Source organism: Triticum aestivum, chromosome 1B (genome assembly GCF_018294505.1).
Source record: "Triticum aestivum cultivar Chinese Spring chromosome 1B, IWGSC CS RefSeq v2.1, whole genome shotgun sequence".
Taxonomy (NCBI): Eukaryota; Viridiplantae; Streptophyta; class Magnoliopsida; order Poales; family Poaceae; genus Triticum; species Triticum aestivum.
Window position 1 is genome coordinate 125,817,262 of NC_057795.1, and position 19,441 is coordinate 125,836,702.

A 19,441-nucleotide genomic window follows, 5' to 3' on the forward strand; every position below is an offset into this window, starting at 1 on the left:
GTGAAAGAACCGCGGTTTACCTTCAAGTGGATGGAGGTCACTTTGGATCCATGTACTTGAAACTAATCCATGGTTCTTTCATCCAATGATGTAATAACTCATTCTGATGTAAATACAATCTCTAAATTGCTACTATATGAAAACTTGTATAATGGCGTATGAATACGACATAAAACAAAAAAAAATGTAACAATAGTAGTAGCGCGGGTAGAGAGGCGCGCTGCTAGTAAATACCAGTAGTGCTCTCTAACAAAAGCGCTACTACTAAGTAGGTATAGCAGTAGCGCCGGCAAACACACGTTGCTGATACACTTTAGCTGTAGCGTCGTATCAGTAGCGCGCCACCCCGCGCTACTGATATACCTAAAACCGGCGCTACTGCTAGACTTTTCCCTAGTAGTGAGGAGAGGTGTTTTGTGGCTTCAAACCTTGGTTGGGAGGATAATGGCCAGGGGGTGTTGCGGCACCTGCGGCAGTGCCTGCCGGAGACAAGGGAGATGACGTCGCCGGCCCAAACCACTTTACCAAATCAAGAAAAAGGAGGACCACCAATGGCAAGGAGGTGTTGTGGCAGCGCTCGCACGGAGGGAAGAACCTTCTAAGCCGTTTCGTGCCTTTTCTACGTACCTCGGCCAAGCCGTGTTGACAAAACAACCTCCAGGTTGGCAAAACCAGTGTCACAAACCACTTACCAGGGGCTAGGGGGTGATTTGTCTGGTTTTTGAAAGTTGAGAGGATTAAGTAAGCCATTTTGGAGTTCAGGGGGTGATGCGGCCGTAACCTGAAAGTGTAGGTGTGAAGGAAATATGCCCTAGAGGCAATAATAAAGTTATTATTTATTTCCTTAATTCATGATAAATGTTTATTATTCATTCTAGCATTGTATTAACCGGAAACTTAGTACATGTGTGAATACTTAGACAAAACTTATAGTCCCTAGTATGCCTCTACTTGACTACCTCGTTAATCAAAGATGGTTATGTTTCCTAACCATAGACATGTGTTGTCATCTGATGAATGAGATCACATCATTAGGAGAATGATGTGATGGACATGACCCATCTGTTAGCTTAGCATTATGATCATGTCAGTTTCATTGCTACTCCTTTCTTCATGACTTATACAAGTTGCTCACACTATGAGATTATGCAACTCCCGAATACCGTAGGAACACTTTGTCTGCTACCAAACATTACAACGTAAAAGGGTGATTATAAACGTGCTCTACATGTGTGTCGGGGAAACTGATCCACGAACACCTATGGGGATCGGCGGACCGAGCCCCTTTCGATTCGGTGAGGGCGGAGGTCGCACAAAGAGCGGATCGAGGCAGTACACGCGGGCGGTTTTACCCAGCTTTGGGCCGCACGGATGCGTAAAACCCTACTGCTGCTTGTTTGTGTGTATTGAATCTTTGCTCAGGAGCGATCGACGCTACCAGACTGAGCATGGGAGTGTTTCTGGTGTCTCGAATGAGCCGAACCGGCCGAACCCCCTCTACGTTGCGCCTGGGCCTCCTTTTATACTTTCAAAGGGGTCACCGACAGGTGGCAACGTAGACTAGAAGGGTAAAAATGAAAAAGGATGCGGTAGGTGCAGCTACCGCTACTGTGGATACAGTGCGCCCTACCTAACTCTGACGGCAGGGGACAAGGGCATTAAATGCCTATCTGAGTTGCCTAAACAGTGCAAAAAGTGACCGTTAGGAGCGCCACCGTTTGCCACGATGGCCTTCTCTTCATCTCCGCTTGCCACCACGTACCCCTAGCTGCACGGCCTCCTGCCACATGTGCTTGGGAGAGTCCTAGAGCGACATGTTAGCAGGTGTGCTGGAGCGCGGGCACGAAGTGGGGGTTTCCCGCGGCAAGCTCCTTGCCGCGGCCGTCGTCTTGTCGTGTTCAGGAGCTTGTTGCTCACCGGGCCTTGCCAGGACGCGTGCCGGGGTCTTGTCTCTTCCCGGCAAGATCCTCTTGCCGGGGCCTGGGTTGGCCTTCCCGACAAGCTCCTCTTGCCGGGGCGTTGGTTGGAGTACTTTGTTCTTGAATGGTCTTCAAGGGAACCACGGAGGGTCTTGGCGGTCACCCGGCAAGCCTTGCCGCGGGATGCTGCGACTGCCCGTGCACAAGTTCAGGGTAATAGGGTACCCCTACTCTAGTACACCGACAGGAGCCCCCGGGCCTGGGCCATACACGGTGCCGAGCGCTATTGGGCCGGGCCCAAAACAGTGCACGGGCACGCGTGGCCTAGGTCATGCCGCATATCTCTCCGCTCCCACCGTGCACGCCCAGAATGGCACGCGTCAAACGCGGCATCGTGGGAGAGATCGTGGGTGGTTGTTTACTTGGAAGGTCGAAGCGTCCGCCCCGTCCCCCTTTATAAGCAGGTGAAACAGGGGCATTTCCCCTATCTTCGTCATTCGCTGCTGCAATCTCAGAAACCTCCGCCGCCCTCCTCCGCTTCCAAAGTCGAAAGAGAGCAGCGCTCCGCTCCCGTCGCCGCCGCCACCACCAGCACCGTCGATCTCCCCCACCGCCTCCGCCATGCCTCCGAAGCTCGGGAAGCGCTTGTCGCGAGGGCGAGCGTGGACATAGAAAAGCGTGCGGAGGTGCTCCGGGGTCTTCGCCAAGAAACTCTCCGGGCCTTGGCGGAGGAGCGGGAGAACCTTGCTGAGGAGCGGAAGGCCTTCCTCCTCGAGAAAGCTGAGGCTGAAGAGCAGCAGCGGCTCACCGGCGAGAAGCTGTACGCGCGAGAAGGCGAGCTGACTCAGCGGAAAGTGAACCTCGACAGCCACGAAGAGGAGCTTGCCGCGCGCGAACGGGCACTTGGCGGGACGCTCCAAGAGGCAAAGGATGCGGCTGCGGCTGCCGAGGCCGCCAAGAAAGAATTGGAGGCAAAGGTGGCGCAGCTAGAAGCTGATCTGAAGGTTGGTGGCGAAGAGCTTGCCGCGCTCAGGCTAGAGCGCGAGAAGGACGCCCTTGCCCACGGTGAGCTGCAGGGCCAACTCTCCGAGAAGGGCAAAGAGCTGCGTGCCGCCAAGGATTCCAATGCTGATTTGGAGCTGAAGCTGGCCACCTTGACGGAGACGTTGGACAGCGCTAGGAAACGGGAGGCAGACTTGAAGAAAGACATCAAGGCCAACGATGGGCTGCTGGTGAGGGCCGCCAAAACCCAGAATCTCCTCAGAGACACCGTGGAGCTCTGGACGGAGGGCCTCGTGAATATTGCTGTAGTCATCGAAGAGGAGCTGATGCATTTGGGGGTGGAAGGCTGCGGGTACTCCTCCGACGAGAACCTCCAACCCAGCGCCAAGCTCACTCTGTTCTTCAAAGGCGTGGCGGCGGCGCTCCAGCAACTCCGGGAACGGATCCCAAAGCAGTTGGCCGACGAGTCACGCTCGATTTGTGCCGGAGTTCTAGAGAAGGTGCTGGTGAAGGTGGCCTTTCGCAGTCCGGGCCTCAACATCACCAACGTCCTCAAGAAGCTGCCGGCAGACGCTGATCTTGATGCACTTAAGGCCCTCGTCGCACCCATTGTGGACAGGGTGAACGAGGTCAAAAGGGTTGACAGCGGCCGCGTAGATTAGGCCGTCCGCTTTCTTCTTTCCTTGTCGCTGCCAGCCATGTCATGGGAACACTTCATTAGAGGCGCGACAAGTTATTTTTGTAATATAACTCTAATTTAGGCAGAAAATTGCTGTGTTACTTCCTTTACTCGACTCTTGGCTTTGTATGGTCCTGCCCTACGTTTTCTAGGGAAACTTGCCGGTGCAGGCACCCTTGCCGCGAGCGCCAAGTGCGGAACTTCAGCAGCCTGCTGGCGGGGTCGCTACCGACAAGCAACCTTGTTGCAACTAGTTGCACCTCACTTAAGTTGTTGAGCGGACTCGAAACAAAGTAAGGGCGCTAGCGGCTCACTTAAGTTGCTGAGCGGACTCGAAGCAAAGTAAGGGCGCTAGCAGCTCACTTAAGTTGTTGAGCAGACTCGAAACAAAGTAAGGGCGCAGCTAGCTGCGAATTGGTTCCTCCGCGCATAGGTTTTCCATACAAAGCACGGTCGTTCAAGGAAAATAACTCAAAAACTTAAAAAAAACTGATTGCTCAAGCTTTAGCAACTTAGCTTTTCTGTCGTCTGCTTCCCGGCAAGGAGAAACTTTCTTGAACGACCTGGTCCACACCATTATCTTCTCCTTCCCCTACCTGGCGCGCCAAAGATGTCGGGGAAACTGATCCACGAACACCTATGGGGATCGTCGGACCGAGCCCCTTTCGATTCGGTGAGGGCGGAGGTCGCACAAAGAGCGGATCGAGGCAGTACACGCGGGCGGTTTTACCCAGCTTCGGGCCGCACGGATGCGTAAAACCCTACTGCTGCTTGTTTGTGTGTATTGAATCTTTGCTCAGGAGCGATCGACGCTACCAGACTGAGCATGGGAGTGTTTCTGGTGTCTCGAATGAGCCGAACCGGCCGAACCCCCTCTACGTTGCGCCTGGGCCTCCTTTTATACTTTCAAGGGGTCACCGACAGGTGGCAACGTAGACTAGAAGGGTAAAAATGAAAAAGGATGCGGTAGGTGCAGCTACCGCTACTGTGGATACAGTGCATGCTACCTAACTCTGACGGCAGGGGACAAGGGCATTAAATGCCTGTCTGAGTTGCCTAAACAGTGCAAAAAGTGACCGTTAGGAGCGCCACCGTTTGCCACGATGGCCTTCTCTTCATCTCCGCTTGCCACCACGTACCCCTAGCTGCACGGCCTCCTGCCACGTGTGCTTGGGAGAGTCCTAGAGCGACACGTTAGCAGGTGTGCTGGAGCGCGGGCACGAAGTGGGGGTTTCCCGCGGCAAGCTCCTTGCCGCGGCCGTCGTCTTGTCGTGTTCGGGAGCTTGTCGCTCACCGGGCCTTGCCGGGACACGCGGCGCGTCGCGGCAAGCTTTCTTGGTATGCCTTGAGTGGCCTTCCCGGCTAGCTCCTCTTGCCGGGGTCTTGTCTCTTCCCGGCAAGATCCTCTTGCCGGGGCCTGGGTTGGCCTTCCCGACAAGCTCCTCTTGCCGGGGCCTTGGTTGGAGTACTTTGTTCTTGAATGGTCTTCAAGGGAACCACGGAGGGTCTTGGCGGTCACCCGGCAAGCCTTGCCGTGGGATGCTGCGACTGCCCGTGCACAAGTTCGGGGTAATAGGGTACCCCTACTCTAGTACACCGACAATGTGTCTCCGAAGGTGTTTGTTGGGTTGGCATATATCGAGATTAGGATTTGTCACTTCGTGTTTCGGAGAGGTATCTCTAGGCCCTCTCGGTAATACTCATCACTATAAGCCTTGCAAGCATTGTAACTAATGAGTTAGTTGCGGGATGAAGTATTAAGGAACGAGTAAAGAGACTTGACGGTAACGAGATTGAACTAGGTATAATGATACCGACGATCGAATCTCGGGCAAGTAACATACTGCTACCTCTTGAGCACTGCGTTGGTTTTCCCTTGAAGAGGAAAGGGTGATGTAGAAAAGTAGCGTAAGTATTTCCGTCTATTTTTGAGAACCAAGGTATCAATCCAGTAGGAGGCTCCTCAAAAGTCCCTCGTACCTACACAAACAAACAAGAACCTCGCAACCAACGCGATAAAGGGGTTGTCAATCCCTTCACGGTAACTTGCAAAAGTGAGATCTGATCTAGATAATAAGATAAGATAAATATTTTTGGTATTTTTATGATATAGATTGGAAAGTAAAAGATGCAAATAAAAGTAGATGGAAAACTTATATGATAAAAGATGGACCCGGGACCATAGGTTTCACTAGTGGCTTCTCTCAAGATAGCATAAGTATTACGGTGGGTGAACAAATTACTGTTGAGCAATTGATAGAAAAGTGCATAGTTATGAGAGTATCTAGGCATGATCATGTATATAGGCATCACGTCCGCAACAAGTAGATCGATTCGATTCTGCATCTACTACTATTACTCCACACATCGACCGACTCCTGCCTGCATCTAGAGTATTAAGTTCATAAGAACAGAGTAACTCATTAAGCAAGTTGACATGATGTACAGGGATAAACTCAAGCAATATGATATAAACCCCATCTTTTTATCCTCGATGGCAACAATATAATACGTGCCTTGCTGCCCCTGCTATCACTGGGAAAGGACACCGCAAGATTGAACCCAAAGCCAAGCACTTCTCCCATTGCAAGAAAGATCAATCTAGTAGGCCAAACCAAACTGATAATTCGAAGAGACTTGCAAAGATAACTAAATCATACATAAAAGAATACAGAGGAGATTCAAATATTTCTCACAGATAAACTTGATCATAAACCCACAATTCATCGGATCTTGACAAACACACCGCAAAAAGAGTTACATCGAATAGATCTCCAAGAATATCGAGGAGAACTTTGTATTGAGATTCAAAAAGAGAGAAGAAGCCATCTAGCTAATAACTATGGACCCGAAGGTTTGTGGTAAACTACTCACAACTCATCGGAGAGGCCTTGGAGATGATGTAGAGGCCCTCCATGGTCGATTCCCCCTCCGGCGGAGCGCCGGCGAAGGCTCCAAGATGAGATCTCACGGATATAGAAGGTTGTGGCGGTGGAAATAGTTTTTCGTGGTGCTCCTGGATGTTTTCGGGGTATGTGGATATATTATATAGGCGAAGGAGGTAGGTCAGGGGAGCCACGAGGGGCCCACGAGGGTGGGGGCGCGCCTACCCCCCTAGGGCGCGCCTCCCTACCTCATGGCTTCCTCGTGTGTTTCTTGACGTCCACTCCAAGTCTCCTGGATTACGTTTGTTCCAAAAATAATTCTCCCGAAGGTTTCATTCCGCTTGGACTCCGTTTGATATTCCTTTTCTGGGAAACACTGAAATAGGCAAAAAAAACAATAATTTGGGTCGGGCCTCCGGTTAATAGGTTAGTCCCGAAAATGATATAAAAGTGTATAATAAAGCCCATAAACATCCAAAACGGGTAATATAATAGCATGGAACAATCAAAAATTATAGATATGTTGGAGACGTATCAAGCATCCCCAAGCTTAATTCTTGCTCGTCCTCGAGTAGGTAAATGATAAAAACAGAATTTTTGATGTGGAATGCTACCTAGCATAATTCTCAATGTAATTTTCTTTATTGTGGCATGATTTTTCAGATCCAAATGATTCAAGATAAAAGTCCATAAAACATAAAAATAGTAAGGGCCATTTGCATTTCTGTCCCTAACTCGAACCACCTACTCAGATTTGCCCCTAATGTCAAAGCCTGCTCAAAATTGCCCCTCTGCCGTTAGGTGCACTTATAAAAATGCCCTTCCGTGCCGTTTCCGTCCAGTCAAAGACCTTTGACCATCTAGGGAACATTTTTTGGACAGTCTTACCCCTCTCAGCATATGACACTTACACGCGGGCCCCATCATCCTTAAAAAAAGAAAAACTGCCCCCTCTCTCACCTTTACTATCACTTACATGTGGGCCCCGCCCTCAAAAATAAAAGGAAAAACATCTCACACACACTTACACGCGGACCCCAACCAAATATGGCGTAATTTTTATTAGCAATGGCATAATTAAGAATTGGTTAGTCCAACCACACATTTATTTACGTAACTAATTACTGTCAAAAAAATATTTTACCTAACTAACTGCCGAAGCCCACATGGCCCACCGTGGCCGAACGCCGGCGCCCGCGCGCGAAGGCACGACGGCGGCATAGGGAAGGATGATCGAGCGGTCTAGGGGCTGCGAGACGAGGCTTGCAATGATGCTAGCGCAAATCTGCACTGGTCGGGGGTGGTCGGGTTCGGCGGGGCTTTTAGAGACCACGACGGCGGCGAGCTCTCGAGACAGTGAGCGGCGGCGCTAGGCAGGGAGGAGCTACGGGCACGAGGAGGTCCAGGCAAAAAGGGGGAAATGTCCTACGGCTCACCACGAACTCAAGGATGCTCTCAGAAATAGCAGGGGTAGCACATCAGAGGAGATCGAGCGACGAGCGCCGCCGGTCGTTGGAGGTCATTGCCATTGATTCCGGCGTGCCCTGCTCCAGTTACTAGCGGGCAGGGCCCCTCCTCGAGCTCTCTATTCCTTCAAGATCGTCAATTTTGCGCTCGGAGGTCCCCTGCAAGCTCCCCGCGACGACCATGTCCGTGCGCCGCTGGACTCCGTCGGGCGCTGGATCTGGTGGCCTCCTGCGCACCTAACTGGCGCCAGTCGACGCGTTACGGGATGATGGTGAGCTCACCGCGGCCATGCCATCGAGCCTGGCACCGTTGCTTGTTGCTGGCCGCCGCCAGTTCCCTGTACACGTCGGAGTTGAGATTGAGAGAGGGAGAGACACGGAGGGAAGAGAGAGAATAAAATTTGTTTTTTTATTTTTCCTTTTTCTTTTTCTTTGGGTGGGCCCTAGATGTAAGTGGCACATGCATAGAGGGGTAAAAATGTCCAAATAACGTCTCCTAAACGGTCAAAGCTCTTTGACCAGACGAAAACGGCACGGAAGGGCATTTCTATAAGATCGCCTAACGGAGGAGGGGCAAATTTGAGTAGGCTTTGAAATTAGGGGTAAATCTGAGAGTGGGCGCAAATTAGGGGCATAGATGTAAATGTCCCAAATAGTAATACTTCAAGCATACTAACAAGTAATCATGTCTTATCAAAATAACATAGCCAAAGAAAGCTCACCCTACAAAATCATACAGTTAGGCCATGCTTCATTTTCATCACACAAAATACTCCCATCATGCACAACCCCGATTTCAGCCAAGCAATTGGTTCATACTTTTTAACGCGCTTCAGCTTTTTCAACTCTTACGCAATACATGAGCGCAAGCCATGGACATAGCACTATATGTGGAATAGGGTGGTGGTTGTGCAGACAAAAAAAAGAAGAATATAGTCTCACATCAACTAGGTGTATCAACGGGCTATGGAGATGCCCATTAATAGATATCAATGTGAGTGAGTAGGGATTGCCATGCAACGGATGCACTAGAGCTATAAATATATGAAAGCTCAATAAAAGAAACTAAGTGGGTGTGCATCCAACTTGCTTGCTCACGAAGACCTAGGGCATTTTGAGGAAGCCCATCATTGGAATATACAAGCCAAGTTCTATAATGAAAAATTCCCACTAGTATATGAAAGTGACAACATAGGAGACTCTCTATCATGAAGATCATGGTGCTACTTTGAAGCACAAGTGTGGGAAAAAAGATAGTAACATTGTCCCTTCTCTCCTTTCTCTCATTTTTTTCTCTTTTTTTCTTCTTTTCTTTTTTTATTTGGTGAGCTTCTTTGGCCTCTTTTCTTCTCCTTTTTTTATTTATTTGGGCTTCTTTGGCCTCTTTTATTTTTTTATAAAGTCCGAAGTCTCATCCCGACTTGTGGGGGAATCATAGTCTTCATCATCCTTTCCTCACTTGGGACAATGCTCTAATAATGAAGATCATCACACTTTTATTGATTTACAACTCAATACTTAGAACATAATATGACTCTACTGCCTCCGGCGGTGTACCGGGATATGCAATGAATCAAGAGTGACATGTATGAAAAATTATGAAGGTGGCCTTGCCACAAATACGATGTCAACTACATGATCATGCAAAGAGCAATATGACAATGATGGGGCGTGTCATAATAAATGGAACGGTGGAAAGTTGCATGGCAATATATCTTGGAATGGCTATGGAAATGCCATAATAGTTAGGTATGGTGGCTATTTTGAGGAAGGTAAATGGTGGGTGCATGATACCGGCAAAAATTGCGCGGTATAATAGAGGCTAGCAATGGTGGAAGGGTGAGAGTGCGTATAATCCATGGACTCACATTAGTTATAAAGAACTCACATACTTATTGCAAAAGTCTACTTTCCCTCGAAGCAAAGTACTACTACGCATGCTCCTAGGGGAAGGGTTGGTAGGAGTTAACCATCACGCGAACCCGACCTCCAGACATAAGGAAGACAATTAAAACAGCACCCCATGCAACAAATTTGCCACACAACTTTTACCATATGTGCATGCTACGGGACTTGACAACCTTAGCACAAGTATTTCTCAATTTCATAATTACCAACTAGCATGACTCTAACATTACCACCTTTATATCTCAAAACAATTATCAAGCATCAAATTGATCATAGTGTTTAATGCACTTTCTATGATAGTTTTTATTATACCCAACTTGGATGCTCATCATTCTAGGACCAAATTTATAACCATAGAAAATACTATGCTCTTCTAAAAGACTCTCAAAATGATATAAGTGAAGCATGAGAGATCAACAATTTCTATAAAATAAAGCCACCGCCGTGCTCTAAAAGATATAAGTGAAGCACTAGAGCAAAACTTGTTTAGCTCAAAAGATATAAGTGAAGGACATAGAGTATTCTAATAAATTCCAAATCATGTGTGTCTCTCCCAAAAGGTGTGTGCAGAAAGGATGATTGTGGTAAACTAAAAATCAAAGACTCATATCACACAAGATGCTCCAAGCAAAACACATATCATGTGGCGAATAAAAATATAGCTCCAAGTAAAGTTACCGATAGACGAAGATGAAAGAGGGGATGCCTTCCGGGGCATCCCCAAGCTTAGGCTTTTGGTTGTCCTTGAATACCTTGGGGTGCCATGGGCATCCCCAAACTTAGGCTCTTGCCACTCCTTATTCCATATTTCATCCAATCTTTACCCAAAACTTGAAAACTTCACAACACAAAACTCAACAGGAAATCTCATAAGCTCCGTTAGTTCAAGAAAGAAAAACCAACACATAAGATACTGTAATGAACTCTTTCTTTATTTATATTGGTGTTAAACCTACTGTATTCCAACTGCTCTATTGTTCATACCCCCCGATACTAGCCATAGATGCATCAAAATAAGCAAATAACACACGAAAAACAGAATCTGTCAAAAGCAGAATAGTCTGTAGCAATCTGTAACTTTCGAATACTTCTGGAACTCTAACAATCCTACCAAAATACGAAGTCCTGGGAAATTTGTCCATTTATCTACTGCAAAATGAATCAACGCAAAAGCACGTTTCTGTGATTTATTAAAATTACTCTCGTGCGTGCAAAAGTTTCTGTTTTTCAGCAGAATCAAATTAACTATTACCGCAAGTTATCCTATAGGCTGTACTTGGCACAAACACTAATTAAAACATAAAAACACATCTAAACAGAAGCTAGATGAAATATTTATTACTAAGCAGAAGCAAAAAGCAAGGAACAAAAATAAAATTGGGTTGCCTCCCAACAAGCGCTATCGTTTAACGCCCCTAGCTAGCCATAAAAGCGAGAATGGATCTAAGTATTGCCATCTTTGGTATTTAATTCATAAGTGGCTAGCATAATTGATTCATAAGGTAATTTTACTTTATTTATAGGGAAGTGTTCCATGCCTTTCCTTAATGGAAATTGGAATATAATATTCCCTTCCTTCATATCAATAATTGCACCAATCGTTCTAAGGAAAGGTCTACCAAGAATAATAGGACATGAAAGATTGCAATCTATATCAAGAACAATGAAATATATGGGCACATAATTCCTATTCGAAACAATAATAACATCATTAATCCTTCCCATATGTTTCTTAATAGTGGAATCCACAAGGTGCAAGATTAAAGAGCAATCATCAAAATCATGTAAACCTAGCACATCACATAAAGTTTTCGGAATCATGGAAACACTAGCACCCAAATCACAAAAAGCATAGCAGTCATGATCTTTAATTTTAATTTTTATAGTAGGTTCTCACTCATCATAAAGTTTTCTAGGTATAGAAACTTCCAATTCAAGTTTTTCTTCACAAGATTGCATCAAAGCATCAACAATATGTTTGGTAAAAGCTTTATTTTGACTATAAGCATGTGGAGAATTCAACACGGATTGCAACAAGGAAATACAATCTATTAAAGAAAAATTATCATAATTAAATTCCTTGAAATCCAAAATAGTGGGTTCATTACTATGTAAAGTTTTGACCTCTCCAATCCCACTTTTACCAAATTTAGCATCAAGATCTAAAAACTCTGAATCATTGGGACGCCTTTTAACTAAAGTTGACTCATCTCCAGTCCCATCACTATCAAGATTCATATTGAAAAACAAAGAATTAATAGGGGACACATAAATAACTTTTAGATCTTCATCATTATTTTCATGGAAACCAGAAGAACACGCTTTTACAAAGCAATCTTTCTTAGCACGCATCCTAGCGGTTCTTTCTTTGCACTCATCAATGGAAATTCTCATGGATTTGAGAGACTCATTGATATCATGCTTAGGAGGAATAGATCTAAGTTTCAAAGAATCAACATCAAGAGAAAGTCTATCAATGTTTCTAGCCAATTCATCAACTTTAAGCAGTTTTTCTTCAAGCAAAGCATTGAAATTCTTTTGATAGATCATAAATTCTTTAACACTATTCTCAAAATCAGAGGGCATCTTATTAAAATTACCATAAGTGTTGTTGTAGGAATTACCATAATTATTAGAGGAATTACTAGGAAATGGCCTAGGATTAGAGTTTCCTATATAAGGATTGTTACCAAAATTATTCCTACCAACAAAATTCACATCCATAGATTCATTATTATTCTCAATCAAAGTAGACAAATGCATATCATTGGGATCAATAGGAGCACTCTTAGTAGCAAACAATTTCATAAGTTCATCCATCTTTCCACTCAAAACATTAATCTCTTCTATCGCATGAACTTTTTTACTAGTAGATCTCTCGGTGTGCCATTGAGAATAATTAACCATAATATTATCTAGGAGTTTCGTAGCTTCTCCTAAAGTGATTTCCATAAAAGTGCCTCCCGCGGACGAATCTAAAGGATTTCTAGAAGCAAAATTCAATCCGGCATAAAAATTTTGTATGATCATCCATAAATTCAAACCATGAGTAGGGCAACTGCGAATCATTAATTTCATTCTTTCCCAAGATTGGGCAAGATGCTCATGATCAAGTTGTTTAAAATTCATAATATCGTTTCTAAGAGAGATGATCTTAGCGGGAGGAAAATACTTAGAGATAAAAGCATCTTTGCACTTATTCCATGAATCAATACTATTTTTAGGCAAAGGCGAAAACCAAGTTTTAGCATGATCTCTAAGTGAAAACGGAAATAACTTCAATTTAACAATATCATTATCCGTATCTTTCTTCTTTTGCATATCACACAAATCAACAAAGTTGTTTAGATGAGTAGCAACATCTTCACTAGGAAGGCCAGAGAATTGATTTTTCATAACAAGATTGAACACAGCATCATTGATTTCACAAGATTCAACATCATTAAGAAGAGCAATTGGAGTGGTAAGGAAATCATTATTGTTGGTATTGGAAAAGTCACACAATTTGGTAGTATCTTGCGCCATCGTGACAAGCAATCCAACACACAAGCACACAAGAGGCGAGTGAAAGAGAGAGGAGAACGGGAAAGAGAGGGTGAATAAAACGGCAAGGGTGAAGCGGGGGAGAGGGAAACGAGAGGCAAATGGCAAATAATGTAATGCAAGGGAGATGAGTTTGTGTTGGGTACTTGGTATGTCTTGACTTGAGCGAAGACCTCCCCGGCAACAGCACCAGAAATCCTTCTTGCTACCTCTTGAGCACTGTGTTGGTTTTCTCTTGAAGAGGAAACGGTGATGCAGCAAAGTAGCGTAAGTATTTCCCTTGGTTTTTGAGAGCCAAGGTATCAATCTAGTAGGAGGCTCCTCAAAAGTCCCTCGTACCTACACAAACAAACAAGAACCTCGCAACCAACGCGATAAAGGGGTTGTCAATCCCTTCAAGGTAACTTGCAAAACTGAGATTTGATAGAGATAATAAGATAAGATAAATATTTTTGGTATTTTTATGATATAGATTGGAAAGTAAAAGATGCAAATAAAAGTAGATGGAAAACTTATATGATAAAAGATAGACCCGGGGGCCATAGGTTTCACTAGTGGCTTCTCTCAAGATGGCATAAGTATTACAGTTGGGTGAACAAATTACTGTCGGGCAATTGATAGAAAAGTGCATAGTTATGAGAGTATCTAGGCATGATCATGTATATAGGCATCACGTCCGCAACAAGTAGATCGAAACGATTCTGCATCTACTACTATTACTCCACACATCGACCGACTCCTGCCTGCATCTAGAGTATTAAGTTCATAAGAACAAAGTAACGCATTAAGCAAGATGACATGATGTAGAGGGATAAACTCAAGCAATATGATATAAACCCCATCTTTTTATCCTTGACGGCAACAATACAATATGTGCTTTGCTGCCCCTGCTGTCACTGGGAAAGGACACCGCAAGATTGAACCCAAAGCTAAGCACTTCTACCATTGCAAGAAAGATCAATCTAGTAGGCCAAACCAAACTGATAATTCGAAGAGACTTGCAAAGATAACTAATCATACATAAAAGAATTCAGAGGAGATTCAAATTATTCTCTTAGATAAACTTGATCATAAACCCACAATTCATCGGATCTCGAAACACACTGCAAAAGAGTTACATCGAATAGATCTCCAAGAAGATCGAGGAGAACTTTGTATTGAGATTCAAAGAGAGAGAAGAAGCCATCTACCTAATAATTATGGACCCGAAGGTCTGTGGTAAACTACTCACAACTCATCGGAGAGGCCTTGGAGATGATGTAGAGGCCCTCCATGGTCGATTCCCCCTCCATTGGAGCACCGATGAAGGCTACAAGATGGGATCTCGCGGATACAGAAGGTTGCGGCGGTGGAAATAGTTTTTCGTGGTGCTCCTGGATGTTTTCGGGGTACGTGGATATATATAGGCAAAGGAGGTAGGTCAGGGGAGCCACGAGGGGCCCACGAGGGTGGGGGGCATGCCTACCTCCCCAGGGCGCGCCCTCCTGCCTTGTAGCCGCCTTGGCTGCTTCTTGACGTCCACTCCAAGTCTCCTGGATTGTGTTTGTTCCAAAAATATCTCTCCCGAAGGTTTCATTCCGTTTGATATTCCTTTTCTTTGAAACACTGAAATAGGCAAAAAAACAGCAATTCGGGTTGGGCCTCCGGTTAATTGGTTAGTCCCAAAAATGATATAAAAGTGTAAAGTAAAGCCCATAAACATCCAAAACGGGTAATATAATAGCATGGAACAATCAAAAATTATAGATACGTTGGAGACGTATCACATACCGATGACAAAGGGAACAACGTATGTTGTTATGCGGTTTGACCGATAAAGATCTTCGTAGAATATGTAGGAACCAATATGAGCATCCAGGTTCCGCTATTGGTTATTGACTGGAGATGTGTCTCGATCATGTCTACATAGTTCTCGAACCCGTGGAGTCCGCACGCTTAACGTCCGATGACGATTGGTATTACGAGTTTATGTGATATGATGTACTGAAGTTTGTTCGGAGTCCCGTATGAGATCACGGACATGACGAGGAGTCTTGAAATTGTTGGGACATAAAGATTCATGTATTGGAAGTTTGCATTTGGACATCGGAATGGTTCCGAGTAGTTCGGGCATTTTTCCGGAGTACCGAGAGGTTACCGGAACCCCCCGGGAGAAGTTATGGGCCTTATGGGCCATAAGAGGGAAGCACACCAGCCCACAAGGGGCTGATGTGCCCCCTTTGGGCAGGAGGCCGAATTGGACTTGGGAAGGGAGCGCCACCCACTTTCCTTCTCCTACTCCCTCTCCTTCCCCCTTTCCCCCTCCGGTAGAAGGAAAAAAGGGGTGGGGCCGAATCCTACTAGGACTGGAGTCCTAGTAGGACTCCCCTCTCCCTGGCGCGCCCCTTGTTGGCTGGCCTTGTCCTCCCCTCCTTTATATATGGGGGCAGGGGGCACCCCAAATGCACAACAGACAATCTCTTAGCCGTGTGCGGTACCCCCCCCCCTCCACAGTTATACACCTCAGTCATATCGTCTTAGTGCTTAGGTGAAGCCCTGCGCCGGTAACTTCATCATCATCGTCACCATGCCGTCGTGATGACGGAACTCTCCCTCGGCCTAAGCTGGATCTAGAGTTCAAGGGACGTCACCGAGCTGAACATGTGCAGATCACGGAGTTGCCGTGCGTTTGGTACTTGATCGGTCGGATCGTGAAGACGTACGACTACATCAACCGCGTTGTCATAACGCTTCCGCTTTCGGTCTACAAGGGTACGTGGACACACTCTCCCCTCTCATTGCTATGCATCACCTAGATAGATATTGCGTGATCGTAGGAATTTTTTTGAAATTACCGTGTTCCCCAACAGTGGCATCCGAGCCAGGTCTATGCGTAGATGTTATATGCACAAGTAGAACACAAAGAGTTGTGGGCAATAATAGTCATACTGCTTACCAGCCTATCATACTTTGATTTGGCGGTATTGTTGGATGAAGTGGCTTAGATCGACATTACGTGTACGCTTACGCGAGACTGGTTCTACCGAGGTGCTTCGCACATAGGTGGCTGGTGAGTGTCTGTTTCTCCAACTTTAGTTGAATCGAGTGTGGCTACGCCCGGTCCTTGTTGAAGGTTAAAACAGCACATTTGACAAAAAATCGTTGTAGTTTTGATGCGTAGGTAAGAACGGTTCTTGCTAGAAGCCCGTAGCAGCCACGTAAAACTTGCAACAACAAAGTAGAGGATGTCTAACTTGTTTTTGCAGGGCTTCCTGTGATGTGATATGGTCAAGCATGATGTGATATAAATTATTGTATGAGATGATCATGTTTTGTAACAAAGTTATCGGCAACTGGTAGGAGCCATATGGTTGTCGCTTTATTGTATGCAATACAATCGCCATGTAATTGTTTTACTTTATCACTAAGCGGCAGTAATAGTCGTAATAACAATAGTTAGCGAGACAACAACGATGCTACGATGGAGAAATCAAGGTGTCACGCCAGTGACAATGGAGATCATGACGATACTTCGGTGATGGAGATCATGAGCACAAGATGATGATGGCCATATCATGTCACATATTTTGATTGCATGTGATGTTTATCCTTTATGCATCTTATTTTGCTTAGTACGGTGGTAGCATTATAAGATGATCCCTTACTGAATTTCAAGGTATAAGTTCTCTCCCTGAGTATGCATCGTTGCGATAGTTCTTCGTGCTGAGACACCATGTGATGATCGGGTGTGATAGGCTCTACGTTCACATACAACGGATGCAAGCCAGTTTTGCACACACAGAATACTCGGGTTAAACTTGACGAGCCTAGCATATACAGATATGGCCTCGGAACACTGGGACCGAAAGGTCGAGCGTGAATCATATAGTAGATATGATCAACATAGTGATGTTCACCATTGAAAACTACTCCATCTCACGTGATGATCGGACATGGTTTAGTTGATTTGGATCACATGATCATTTAGATGATTAGAGGGATGTCTATCTAAGTGGGAGTTCCTAAGTAATATGATTAATTGAACTTTAATTTATCATGAACTTAGTCCTGATAGTATTTTGCAAATTATGTTGTAGATCAATAGCTCGCGTTATAGCTTCCCTATGTTTTTATATGTTCTTAGAGAAAACTAAGTTGAAAGATGAGAGTAGCAATGATGCGGACTGGGTCCGTAATCTGAGGTTTATCCTCATTGCTGCATAGATGAATTATGTCCTTGATGCACCGCTAGGTGACAGACCTATTGTAGGAGCAGATACAGACATTATGAACATTCGGCTAGCTCAATATCATGGCTACTTGATAGTTTAGTGCACCATGCTTTACGACTTATAACCGTGACTTCAAAAATGTTTTTGAAACGTCACAGAGCATATGAGATGTTCCAAGAGTTGAAATTGGTATTCCAGACTCATGCCCGTGTCAAGAGGTATGAGACCTCTAACAAGTACTTTGCCTAAAAGGTGGAGGAGAATTGCTCAAAGTAGTGAGCATGTACTCAGAATGTCTGGGTACTACAATCACTTGAATCAAGTGGGAGTTAATCTTCCAGGTAAGATAGTTATTGACAGAGTTCTCTAGTCACCATCACCAAGTTACTGGAACTTTGTGATGAACTATAGTATGCAAGGGATGACGAAAACGATTCTCGAGCTCTTTCTTGATGCTAAAATCAATGAAGGTAGAAATCAAGAAAGAGCATCAAGTGTTGACGATTGACAAGACCACTAGTTTCAAGAAAAGGGCAAAGGAAAGAAAGGGAACTTCAAGTAGAATGGCAAGCAAGTTGTCACTCCCGTGAAGAAACCCAAAGCTGGACCAAAGTCTGAAACTGAGTGCTTCTACTTCAAAGGAAATGGTCACTGGAAGCGGAAAGGCCCTGAATATTTGGTGGATAAGAAGGATGGCAAAGTGAACAAGGGTATATTTGATATACAGGTTATTGATGTGTACCTTACTAGTGTTTATAGCAGCCCCTGGATATTTGATACTTGTTCGGTTGCTAAGATTAGTAACTCGAAACAGGAGTTACAGAATATATAGAGACTAGTTGAGGGTGAAGTGACGATTGATGACCCACAAGTGTAGGGGATCTATCGTAGTCCTTTCGATAAGTACTAGCAAAAGGGCCCGTGCGTTGCAACGGGAGAAAAAAATCATAACTCCAACAGACATGATCACATTATGTTGCATCATCGAGATACAATATAGCTCTCAATTTCGTGAAATTATGAACATTTTTTTAAACTCGCGAACATTTTTTAAATTGACAAGCACTTTTACAAATTCTTGAACATTTTCTAAAATCAAGAACATTTTTTGAATTCATTAACATTTTAAACTATTTGCAAACTTTTTCGCTGTGATGGACATGCTCACAACCACACGCAGTCTTCCCATCGATCCCAACCTAGCGCGGCCCCCGAGCCTACTTGCCCCGCTTCGGCGCCTCTGCTAGTTCCCTTCCCCACCTCTTCTCATTTCTTCCTCGTCCTTTTCGTTGACCTCACTGGCTCCCCCGACTCTACTTCCCTACCGCCGGGGTCCCTAAAGCGAGCAGGCACTCCCGTCGTTGCCGACGTCCTCAACAACCTCTGCTTCACCATGGCAAAGCGTCTTCGCACACCGACGACCACCTTCATGTGGCCCCTCTTACATCCATGCTCCTATGCGAGCGCGCACCCGACGCCACCCCAGCCACGCATGCCTCAACCGCCTCCAGCGTGCTGGCTATTACCGCCCCAAGGCTCTCTCTGACGAGCTCAACGTCACCTACCTCTTCGCGACCTCTCCACGTCACGTGCTCTGCTGCCACGCTTCGTGTCAGGCCCAATCTGTCCGCGTGTTCCCGCACCTTGCCTGCACGCCCCGCAACCGCCACCGGCCGCTCGTCTCGTGCGTAGCGCCACACAGCTCCTGTTAAAAAGTCGGGAGAGAAGAATGAAAAACGAACCAAGACGAAAAGTTTTTAACTTAAAACAGTACTGCGGGGTAATTACCCAGAACTGCATGATCTTTTCTATAAAAATGCTGACAATG